Consider the following 13,037-nt stretch of genomic DNA (forward strand, 5'->3'; position numbering starts at 1 on the left):
ATGGTTATGTATCTACAGTGGATCCTCTATCCTAGAGATACCTTGTTGTATTTTAATAAGCTGTCTAAGCAGTCCTGCCATATTATTTGGAATTAAATCCTGTTTAATATAGGAGTCTGACCCTTTTACAGATCTCTGTCAGAAAGCCTCGCAAGTAACTCTAGGCAAAATCTTATTAATCGGAAAAAATCCACTAATAGGAACATCTGCCCACTCAGGAATTTCTGGATTTACAAAGCTCAAGTATAGATTGAAGGTCTACGAATAGGTCTTAGTGTAATGGGGAGGTCAAAGCATAGTGAGAAGGTCTCAATTTAGTTAGAAGGTGACAGCATTATGTATCATATCATCTTTATTCTTATACTAGCAAAATTGGCATGTTTGCTGAACAGGAAAAATCGAGAGAATATGAATGCCTAAGGCAGGCACAGTAAGCTTGCTGTGTTCAAGCATCAAGGAAAACTACAATACCAAGCAACCTTTTGAGTGTTACCTATCAAAAGTGGATGGAGAATGGCAGGTTGGATATTTTCAGGTTTCAAGAAGGGATACCAGTGTCCCCTGGCAGCTTTTAGGTGCTGGAAACCTGTTGGTACAGTTATCTCCAGTTTAGACACGAGGCCGCAGGTCAGTACCCTACTCCACCCAAGATCTCCCTTTCTGAATCTAAAGGAATTGTACGGGTATCAGACAAAAATGGCTAGTGTCTTGTATTCGTACTCAATACACAAAGGGGTAACCCCTTTGTGAACTGCCATACCAAATGGCCTGGAGACATACCACAGATAGATGATTGGGATGACCTCACCCACTCCTTACCTTTTGTAATTGGTTGCAATAATGTTCTTAAACAATACCGTATTATATACAGAACATATCCTACCAGCATGTCTTTATTCCATGGGCATGCCTACTGAGATTAGTTAAAGAAGATGGAAAGTCATTTTTCATTTTACTGCCAATAGATTTGCCACATTAGTGCCCCCTAGAACAATATATTTATTCTGCAGAAACCATTACCATATCTGTGTAAGCAGCTTTAGAAACTTTATCCTTTAAGATAGCAGCTGCCATTTTATGTAGCTTCCTGCCTGCAGTCTCTAGCCGTTATAGATGAGATCACACATTCCTAAGGGAGGGGGGAGGGAGTTCTTAGCATTCTCGTGGGAGGGGGAGCAGGAGAGGGGAGAGAACTGGGCAGACTCTGGCCATGGGAATTATGGATGTTTCTGAGAGAGGAAGTCAGACACTGGAACATCATGTTTACAAAAAAAGAGACAAGGAACCCTGTGTTTCTTTTAATAGAGGCCTCAGTGCAGCATTACTGTAAGTGCTTATGGCTGTATTTACATAGACCTTTCTGATAATCTTACTTTGTTTTTACCTTTCCTTCTCCTTTAAGAACATAGTTCTTGGCAGATATCAATGTATCCTGAGGTTTTTATGCTTTTATGCTAAGAAAGTAATCATTCTATCCTGGAAGCCATCCACAGCCCCAACTTTAAAACACGGGAAGATTTTAATAAAGGAGGCTCTCCCCCTCTATAATATGACAAATCTAAGCAAAGGGTGCCTGGACAAGTTTGAAAAAATCTGAGACCCACATCTCCAATTTAGGACTTTGCCTACCATGATACAACAAGCCTATGATCTGCTATCAAATGTTTGATATAATATTGTGCACCCCATGGCCTGTCTTATTTCCTTCCTCTCTTGCTCTTAACCTCTATTCTTTTCTATTCCTTAAAATGTTCAATCACTTATCAGTTGGTTCTGCTGCTGCTAACCTTGTACAGATTTCAGACACTGTCTACACATGGAAACCGTGGTGATCTGATTTCTTTCCTTTCTTATGTTAAAGTTGAAACAAATAAAACCTTCAACAAATTCAGTTGTATTAGATGTATCCAGAACAACAAAGCTGGATGCTCTTATGAAGACACAGAAATCCAAAGGCACCAATATAGTTGATATAAAAGTCATTATTAGTCATAAGCATATTAGAATAAAGCATTAATTCGTTTACATCAACACTTTGGTACCTTCCGAGTGCATGCTCCGACTTGCATCCCTCACTGGGTCTGCATTTTAACCAACAATACTGATTATTACTGGGTGATTGGAGTTTAGATGCCATTGAACTAGATTAGCTAGGCAGATGAACAGCAGGTAGCTGTGGTAGTAGTGAAGAGGAGTAAAGGTATGGTAGGGTAAAGAGGGTATAGACCAACTGGACGTTAGCCAAGAACACAGAACCGAGTCCAGTCAGGTTTTAGCCGGCAGAACTAGTTTGGATTCACAAAGAATTGGGATTTCTAAACCATGAATGGAGAGTAAACTTTGCTCTTGGCCTCTTATACAAGAGCTAATAATTTCATGTAGGCCCATAAGATTTTTACATCATGCAAGAGGCTCATTTATTAATGGGCTGCATCATGTAATACTGGAATATGACTGATAAATGATAAATATTTTTTTCAAGCAACTTACTTAATAGCTGACATCGAAAGCCCCCTTACCTGAGTTTTATAATCACCATCTGCTTCATCCAGAGGTGTAACTACAGAGAAAGAGAGAAAGGGGGGGGGCATGAATACTGGGGGCCCAGGAAAGCCCTAATTAATCAGCACTATCAATATCTTGGTAGAATAGGGCAACTTACCAATGTTTTGGGGCCCTAAATTAAATTTTCTTTAGTAACATCACTGGCTTCACCTACCCCTTTATTTCCCAAAAATAAACGACAAAGTGCAACATTACAACAATATCTTAATGACAGCTATTTCTTCAGGTTGCACAAATCAGTTATTTGCCTATTTTGTGTATTAAATGCAGTTTTTTTGTGCTAATGAAATTGCTAGGATACAATTCCACCTGTGTTGGGAAAAGCCCAAGTGACAAATTTCCCTGTATAACATAAGCCTAAGGACACTGGAAACACTGGGCAATATATCATACTTATTAGTTAAACACTAGTGCTGACATTGGTGCGTACAAATCTGTTAATAACTATGTCTGTTGCTGTTTGCTTGCAAAGGCTATGCGTAATGTGCATTCAAATAAAGCTATACAACAAATATCTTAATTATTTACGCTGATTTTCTGCAAGGGTGGATGCAGCAGAACTGAATGCTCTTATTACTAAACTTGCCTGGAGCAAAATACCCATTTTCTAGTAGACAAACTATGCCTTTTAATGGCTTGAGCAAGGTTACTTATTCCATTACAATCATTATTGCCATAAAGCCCTACTAATTCTTTATATCCTTCAGTGTCTGCCCCACAGAGCTTGCAATCTGTTTGGTGCCTAAGGCTTATGGATATTAAGTGCCCATGGCCAAGGCCAAGTAGTTACATTTAAATAAGCACCGGAACTCAAGCAGGATCAGTTGCCACCAAGGCCAAGGCCTGTCTATGTAAAACAAGATATAATAAAAAGAATATATCCATGTGTGTTTTCAGTCAGGTTTGAAGCTGTATTATTTTAGTCAGTATGCACCAACAATAAATTAAGTGTTCCTGTGTCAGGGCAACTGAAGTACTATAATACATGCATCAATGCAGTGCAAGCTATGCATAAACTAGGGAAAGGCCTCAAGACATGTTTATTGAAGGAGCAATATGAAAATTACATATGGAACAAGGATTTAGGAAATCTATACTGCAAAAACCTTTATAGGTCAAGAAAGCATGGAATTCAGATAACTACATACATTAACCGAATGATTACAGAAAGGATATTTAACCCCTTGTTGAAATGTACAGTATAGAAACAAGGCCAAGGGAATGCAATGGGATCTCTTTGCAGGACCCCAGGGACAAAATTATGGCCAGTCATGGTGGGATCGTGCACGGAATGACAATAGTTGAAATTCCCTAATAAACCACACTCTAATGTAATATATACTTTTGATTTATATTTATATGTAGCCTTACACATGCAATATATAGTACAACCTTATGCTTACATTTCAATCAAAGCAGAGTCAGCACACTCATTTCTCAGTGCAGGAAACTGTCCTACTTTACAAAATATATTACTTGCAGCAGGACTCATTTCTCAGAGCTGTAAGTGTTAGCCATACCTTGGAGGAGAGGCTATGCCTATATTTCACTTGTCAGCACACTCATCTTTTACAGCAGGAAACAGGCATACATTACAGAAGGAGATACCTACGTGTATATCTCACTTGCAGCAGGAGTCAGCACACTCACAGCAGGCAATATAAAAGTTCTACCCTACAGCTGGACACTTCATTCTCCAATGTTCATGCCTCCCCATACTGCATGGTACCACTCACCCAAAGAAATAGCTGTACTTCCTTGGAAGTGGAACCACATATAAACTGGTGGTGAGTATAAGTACAAATCAGGCTGATACCTGATACATATTTGCTAGCACACTAGGGGGGAGATTTATCAATCCACGAATGCTCCGTGCGTTTGTTCGATCGAGACTTTATCGTACCTTGCTTTTTTTTGCCGTTTTTTTCATACTGTGCGTTAAAAATTACGCAACAAAATCGTATTGTTGCAACAAGAACGAAAGTTTCGGATTCATTCAACCTTCGTTATCGTGACTTTCCTTGGGCCAGGTTGGAGCTGCAGAGTGCCATTGATTCCTATGGGAGGCTTCCAAAATTGTGGACAGAAGGATCAAAGTCAGAAAGGTTTTCCTGCATTTTACGATCGTTCGGTATGAAAATTTCGTGACTTTCGGATCGCCAATACGATATTATCGTGACTAATACGATTTTTTTGTAAGCATATTCGTGATATTTGCGATCCTAAGAAATTATCGTATACAATCCGAATTTTTCCCATTCGGGATTCAAAATCGTGTTTTAATGAATCGGCCCCTAGGTCTTATTCACTATGTGCAATTTCCTTCCCCTTCAAGCCTATACACAAAGGATTTGTGCTTGTACCCATAAAAACTGCTCCATGCCTTAAATTTTGCACCTCTTCCCCCAATTGTAAATAAGCCCTGTTGCATTATACCTAATGTTCAGCATAACTGTGTCTACACATAGGGATGATTCACACGGTCTTGCAGCAACACCGCACAATGGCCCTGTTCATAAACCTGTTGAATTTAAAGGCCTTTGTGATATAGGCTCATAAAGCTATTTGGATAAAACCTAACCAAATGCATATGATTTCTACAGTGTATAGTTAACATAATATTGTTGCCAGCACATATGCTATTGAATGAAAAGGCCAAGAAGGCTATGTTCTAAATCAGTGTTTTTCAACCTTTTTTGGGCAAAGGCACACTTGTTTCATGAAAAAAATCACGAGGCACACCACCATTAGAAAATGTTAAAAAATTTAACTCTGTGCCCAGCAGCAGTGCCCCCCTAGTACACTGGTGCCAAGAGCAGTGCCCCCCTAGTACATTGGTGCCAAGAGCAGTGCCCCCCTAGTACACTGGTGCCCAGCAGCAGTGCCCCCCCTAGTACATTGGTGCCAAGAGCAGTGCCCCCCTAGTACATTGGTGCCCAGCAGCAGTGCCCCCCTAGTACATTGGTGCCAAGAGCAGTGCCCCCCTAGTACATTGGTGCCCAGCAGCAGTGCCCCCCAGTACATTGGTGCCAAGAGCCAGCCCCCCTAGTACATTGGTGCCCAGCAGCAGTGCCCCCATAAGTCAGTGTGCCCCGTGGCCCCCCTAATACATTGGTGCCCAGCAGCATTTTACTCTTCGGCGGCTTCAGCAGCATCTTCCCCAATGACAGGGCCCGGATTTTTTTTTTAAAGTAAAAATTGCGGCCCTGCCTACGGCACACCAGGCAACATCTCGCGGCACACTAGTGTGCCGCGGAACAGCGGTTGAAAAACGCTGTTCGAAATACAAAATACTAAATACTCTATTTTGAATATTGTATAATAATATATTGACAAGTTAGCAATGAGATGGGTAAAACATGTCTCAATGTATAACCTTAACATAAGGGAAAAAATATAAATACTTGCTATTAATACATAGAAAAATAAAAATAGTATGATGCAGAGTCAGTACCAATACAGGTTACAGAACAGCAAGAATCATTTTGCACAACAATTACATTTTTTCTTGTAGTTTCTGCATATATAGTCAGTTCTGTTACAAAAAATGACTCTATCTTATCATTTCAATGTGCCAATAAAATATTTACACATGAAGTTTGGAATCCTGCAGATTATCCAGCACAGTCAAATCCCCTGCATTACGATGATTAGCCTAATTCTCAGAAAGTGCCATTCAAATGAATGAATGGAGCTCTTGAACAGCAAAATCGTAGTGGAATAGATTGAGTCTTCTGACACGCATTTATTTGTGATACCACTCAATTCATTTTTATTTATGGGTAAAATAAAGATATTTAAAGTATTTATTTTCTGTTGCAGTGGTCATCTTTACCAACTTAAGTTTAGGAAAAAAACTATTTTATACATATACCTACTTTCCTAAAATACCTATATTAAAAAACATGTAGTGGAGTACAGATTTAATCCTTTTCATACCTAATTCCAACCATGGCCTGGGTAAGAGAGTATAGAGGATGAAGGTGGTCCACATTTATTTGAGGAAGCTGTGAATTTCTTTTTAGCTAGGGGAGTCACATGGATTTTCTAGCCTATAACAGGGTAATAACGCTTGCGGTCTCTATGGACTCCTGTGTGTGAAGACTAGCTACAGTGAGGTCCAACTACAGTAACAATTGTACAAATCTTAGTGCAGCTAGTAGTGCATCCAGATGCTCCAGTAAAAACAACAGAAAAGTTATGTGCGGACTGGAAAACAGATGTCTATTGAAAATGTTCCAAAGTTAAAATGTTCTGAGAAAAATACAGTAATCCATTGCACCTAGGGGCATTCATAAGGGTCCACCACTCATCCTATGAGGTATTATGGTAAGCAATGTGTTTGCACAAGTCATAAATTGAAATAGCATATGTTAATGTTATACTGTTAGTTCACAACCCAGGTTTATGAGTTTAAAGTACCTTGTGATATGTTTTCTGGTAACTCATAGTACCCTGGCAGTCTGTAGGGAAGTTGTTGGAAGCACAATGTACAACATGAATGTTATAGTGTACTAAAGCAAAAGAGTTAAAACCTTGGGGTGTGTTTTTTAAGATTGGAGATACATTTCTCCAGTGATGTTGCCCATGCAACCAATCAACAATAAGATTTTAACAGTCACCTACAAGTTAGAAATCAAAAGCAAATACTTAATTGGTTGCTACAGGCAACATCACCGGTGATATTTATCGCCAGTCCTAGGGGCATATTTATTATGCTGTGTAAAAAACGGTGAGAAAATTCGCCACACATCACCAGACTTTGCTGTTTAAAACACGGTGTAAAATCGGCGTAATTTTTTTACACGTTTTTTCGTAAAATCTGGCATTTGGAAGGCTATGTTATTCATTTATTTTACACAGCTTTTTATACTGTTTTTTCAGTGAATTCGTTTACACAGCATAATAAATATGGTCCTTAGTAAACACACATCCTAAAGTCATGGTGAAGCCTATGGAGGGAGGGGCCAACAATCCATTAACACCATAAGGCATTAAGCATGCCTTGGGGAAAGCTGGGAATTTTCTATTGGTCAGACATCTCAGATGAATTTTATTCCTATATAGGAAGAGGATTTCATTCTTCTTCCACTTTGGACTCTTGCTAGAAGTTGGATGGTGCCAGAAGCACAAAGTAAGTGTCAGTAAAGAATAGATAAGGAGAATACTTTGGTGAGGTCAGGGGTAAACACGCCTTCAATAGCTTTCTCTAGGAGTGAGAATCAGCATAGCTACTAAAGAAGTCAGAAACACTAACAAGGAGATTAAAAGGGCTAGTACCCCATGTCTTACCCACTGTTGTCAAGATTTAAATGGATAGACACAGAGTTAGAGAAGTCCTTAGGAGGCCCAGCTGTGAAGCACTAGTGTTGCTACAATGCATGTGTTATTAAACTGGAAAAGCTTTACACTGTGTAACAGTTTGAGAGAAAATTTACTGTTACGATAAGCATGTAAACCCTTTGTGATCCTAAATGCCTTCCACCGAATTTCACAACTGTTTATGAACCAACTGCTAGAACCAAATGAGCTTGGCAACTGGCCTGAAAAAGGCAAGGCTATAAGCAGCCTCTTCTGACTACTGGCTTAACAATTGACAGGCTTAATTAACTCTCAGGAACCCAACGCATTTCTAAAGTATACATTATATTATCATGCTCCTTTCAGACACCTAATTCTTACACCCCAAATTAAAGTTAAAGGGCAAAACCTGGAATTACCCCTAATATATAACGGTCTTTATAAAGGTAAAAAAAACAAGCACTGAAGTTAATGATGATAATTAGTTTACCTTATATTAAGGATCCAGTGTACGTAAAAAAATTTCCTCAAATCCACTGTTCACCAGAAAACTTGGGGTCCACTAAAATAAGATAAAGTAAAAAATGTTATGCTTGTGTCAGGACATTAAGGGGCCCATTTACTAAACAATTTTCAGATAAATTTTAATTTTTTCTAAATTAAAGAAAATTTCATTAAAAAGTTTTTCGGTACATTTCCATGGAAAAAATTGTAATTTGAGCAAAGAATACGAACATTTCAGAATTCAATAATGCTTTGGTTACACTTTCATCTGGACTATCTTTTCTCCAGGTTTGATCTGTCGAGTGCCATTGAGTCCTATGGAAGGCTTCCAATGCCAGACATGGAAGGCATCAAAGCCAGAGAGGTTTTCATGCTGTTAAACAATCGTTTCGGCACGAACATTTAGTGACTTTCGGAACGCAATTGTGATATTTTCATATGGACAATAAAAGCATTGTCGCAATATTTTAGGACTTCAGAAATGATCGTGGTTTCTTTAAAATTATACCATATCGGCTTGACGCATTTCGTGGCCCTTTGTGAAGCTTCTGAGGAAGAGGCTAGGGGCCACAAAACGCATCAAGCCGAGCAGGGTATGTTGTGGGGTTGAGCCCATTATGTTTCTTTGATGCTTTTACTATAATAATAAAGACTAATAATAAAGATGTTTGTATTTTTAAATCGACTGGCTGTTGCTCCATGCTTGGGACTAGTATTGTGAGAGGCAGCACCCATCCGTGCTGGTGCATGTGTAGCACGCCTGCGAGTCTACCGGTGAGTGCTCCTGTGTATATTTTTGTTTGCTGAAGTTGTCCTATCTCTATGCCTGCCTCTTTCTGCTCCTGCATATCCTGTCTCTATGTCCCCTCCATCCCTCACCTGCCTTGTCCTTCCCGTACACCCACTCCATCCCCCTCCTGCCTGTCCTGTTCCAACGCTCACTTCATTCAGCTCCTGTATGTCCAGTTCCCGATTAGCCACAATAAACATTTGTTGTCTAAATTACTTAACACCCATCAGTATGGATATCCCCCAAATCCCTTACATATTGGTGCAATTATTGACCCTGCCCACTAAATAATGCTGGAATGCTGTATATAATACCAGATTAAAAATGAGATCTATAATTTTTATTCATGACAATGTATTTTATACTAGGAGCCTTGCGTTATTATATAATATGCATTCTTGTATTTAATGTAAATATCTATTAAAATTACTCAAGTTACTGTATTACCTTACAATATGGGTCATTTATCCATATTGTGCAAAAAATAAACATGAGCAGTAACCCATAGCAACCAATCATGGATTATTTTTTCTTAGCCAGCTATAGGTAGAAAAACAAGAGCAAATATATGACTGGATGACATGGGTTACTGCTTAGGTACAAATGCACAGTGTTAATAAATACGCCCAATATCTAATTTTGGGGGCATGTCTGCAACCAAACTATTTGCCCTGATCACTGGAGATTTCTACAACCATAAAATGCCTTGATGACACTTCAATCTTAATGATATCCCCAGTGTATTCAGAGTCCTGGTCTGCAAAGACAACATATCTATATAATAGCTATGGACCTCCTAACTCTGGTTAACATCACACACCATCTACCCCATTTCAACTACCCTCAGGCCAAGATATCAAGCGCTTCAGAAGTCAAACAAGCTTTCAGTGTCTGCAGCCATGTCAGACCTGGAAACCAAGTGGGAAACGTAATCTTAATAGTGGATGGAGCATCTTAAACTTCTGAAGATATATTCCACAATTTTCATTTCAATTTTTAGTGTAATTCAGGATTTTCCCAACTGAGAATGAATCTCTCTTATTCTTCTAAAATGCAAGGACACTGCTCCTCCTGGAAGAACCATGTATGTATGTATGTATGCTTTTATAAAATTACCATATCAACCACAGGTCCCTTATCACCAGTAAGAATAAATTCAACTTGAATAAGCTTCATTCATAACAGAAAGCTTCCAGTTTTCCATAACGTCTCATAAAACGGTGATGTGTTTTCGAGAGGAAATATATAACACTGGTCGAGCATTAGGGCAACAGCTATACGGTTATCCTTCCGACCATTTCATGGTCCTGTTTCAGTAGCCAAAATTTCAGCATTACATTACTGACAGAGAATTGCCATTTCACAGATCTCTCAGTTGTGTCTAGCCTCAGGGTCTTCTGCAAATATTTGTACTACTATCGGCTGCATATACTATTGTCCATGCATAATATATTACGGGAAGGGAGAGGAAGCAAATGTTGTGCACAGCTATCAGTCACCCTTTCTGCCTGCTATAATGCATATTTTGACAGTGAGCCCAATAAAAATGTATTTAAAATATGTTCTGCCTGATGTTTTAAATTTTGGGGGAAAAAAACATATGGTTTCCATGGTGTGTTGCTGTTAATGGTTCAGATGAATGTGTTTATTCTGCATGCACTCTTTCTTGCTCTATACTCTTTAAAATAACTGTGGGAAGAGAATTCTTATTTTTATGCATTAATTTTAAAGCAAACCAGCTCCTCCATAAGCAAAATTTTTGTCATAGCTTCCCACATTTTAGAAACCATTTACTGCATAAAGGTATTAGTAGGCTCAGGGAACAAATCACAATGGTGGGCCTCTAGTGCCTCAAGAACTTTGTAAAAGAACTGCCTTCAACCACTTGAATATAACAAGGCAGGAAATTATGGTTTGTGCTTACTGAAGTAGATATGATCCTCAGGTTCCTACCCTGAACCAACAGCCATGGGAGAAAGTAAACAATTTCCTGACACCTCAATAAATACCTGTCTCCACTAAATATACCAACAAATATGCCTTAAGGCATCTTTGTATTTTGAACAAATATGTTGTAGCACCCCTTATTCCAGCTGACTAAAATAACGGGTCAACTTTTTTTGGGATATTGATTGTAGTTTGTTCAAGTGCTCAGCCTTACAGACCAGATGCATCAATCCTCCAAATGGCATCTGCAAGCTAAAACAGCACAGAGTATACGAATGAGAAGGGCACCTCTCTCAGAATTCCTGCTTAAAAAGGCTTTATTTCTGACTACACACACAACATGTTTTGGACTCCCTCAAGCCCTTTTTCAAGTTTTCACTTTTTAAGCAGGAATTCTGCGAGGTGCTCTCCTCATTCGTATACTCTGTGTTTTTTTGGGATATGTCTATAAAAAGTCCAGGTCATGATATACAGTATCTAGTACAATTAAGTCTAAAGCAACTGGACTTGTCTGAGTTATCTTGAAAATGTTTCACCACTCATCCAAGTGGCTTCTTTAGTTCAACTGAGTGGTAGGGAATTCCCCGGTATTTAAACCCTTGAGGGTAGTACAGTCACAGACATCCAATCACAATGTTTCCATTGAACTTATTCAATTAGGTGTTGGATGAAACTCACAGGTGTGAGAAAGTATGATCCAGTAACTGGAAGTGTGAATTGTTGTGAAACCGCCAAGGTAAGCATGTCAAAGGGGCATTGTTTCTCACAAGCAGTGTCACAGGCCCCCTCCTCTGTTCATGGATGGTTTTGTCCAGTCTAGCATAAATGGCTCTTTTCACACATCTTTTTTTGGAGATGCTTCAAATGTCTGATTGTGGGCCCCTTAGCCAAGTGGGCCCTGAGCAAATACCCTTTTGCCCATTTATTAAAACGCTCCTGCTCATGTGTCTATGAGTTCTCCTCCTTTTCTCTGAGAGCTTCCGTCTTCTCACCACACACGTCCAGTACTATCCACTGCCTCAACTAATTTTCCCTTACCTTCGTAATCCAATCCCTAAATTCCTCATTAAGTAACTTTCCTTTCATCTCTGCAAATTTAAAGTCAGACTCTACCTCTTGGAGCACCAGCACAGCTAATTCAATTGTGAATATGAATTTATTATTCTTTGTGTTGGTAAGTTACCCTTTCTCTCAGATTGTAAGCTCTACAGAGCAGGAACTTCCCTTGTCTGTCAACAACAGTATCTTAATTAATTTTTATTGTCTCGTTATCTATTTACTCACTGTTGCCTCCACTCCCCCCTCCATACTACTTGAGTTAATGTAAGAAATCTACTGCTTTGTCTACAAAATTAGCAACTAATAATACAAATATATTTATATTCTATGCCTTAAAGTTAATTCTCCTCTGTACAGTTAATTGGTCATTATTTATTTTACACCAAAGACATCAGTAGCACTCATGGGGAAGAGCTCATTAAATAATGCTCATTATTATATCAAGTGCTGATTCCAGGGGGAGAAGGAAATGAGTAAAAAAACTTGATCCTGTTGCACAGTTTAGATGTAAAACACCCCCATATCATTAAAAAAATACAACATAGCCATATAATAAAATTAAACTGAAGATTTAACTCCATATTTGGTGGTAATGCCACCAAATATGAGGGACAACCTTTTAAGGAGTCCTGGTTTTTCACTCTCATAGACTCATCATTGAAGTCCACTCAATAAAGGACCCCTGCTTTATGTTAAAGGAGAAGGAAAGGCAAAGTCACTTGAAAATGTTAGGCACCCCCATGTGACTTTAATCGCCTACCTTTTACCCCGGGCTGGTGCCCCTGTACGGAGAGAACAGCACCTGGGGTAGCTGCAGCGCTTCCTTCTTCCTGGTTTGGGTGCTCGCACATGCGCAGTAGAGTGACAAGCT

At 39.1% G+C, this 13,037-nt stretch overlaps 1 protein-coding gene across 5 annotated transcripts in view; it reads right to left on the bottom strand.

The window, feature by feature from the left end:
• The window catches only part of rbfox3 (RNA binding fox-1 homolog 3), a 564,559-nt gene that overhangs the window by 158,469 nt on the left and 393,053 nt on the right, over positions 1-13,037 (bottom strand). For 4 of the 5 annotated variants that reach the window (XM_031894300.1, XM_031894299.1, XM_031894298.1 and 1 more), the window contains one exon: positions 8,357-8,428. The exons of the other annotated variant lie outside the window; for it this stretch is intronic. The gene's annotated coding sequence lies outside the window, so the exon portion shown is untranslated. The remainder of the gene's footprint in view (positions 1-8,356; positions 8,429-13,037) is intronic. 5 annotated transcript variants of the gene reach the window in all.

This window comes from Xenopus tropicalis, chromosome 10, assembly GCF_000004195.4.
Source record: "Xenopus tropicalis strain Nigerian chromosome 10, UCB_Xtro_10.0, whole genome shotgun sequence".
NCBI lineage: Eukaryota > Metazoa > Chordata > Amphibia > Anura > Pipidae > Xenopus > Xenopus tropicalis.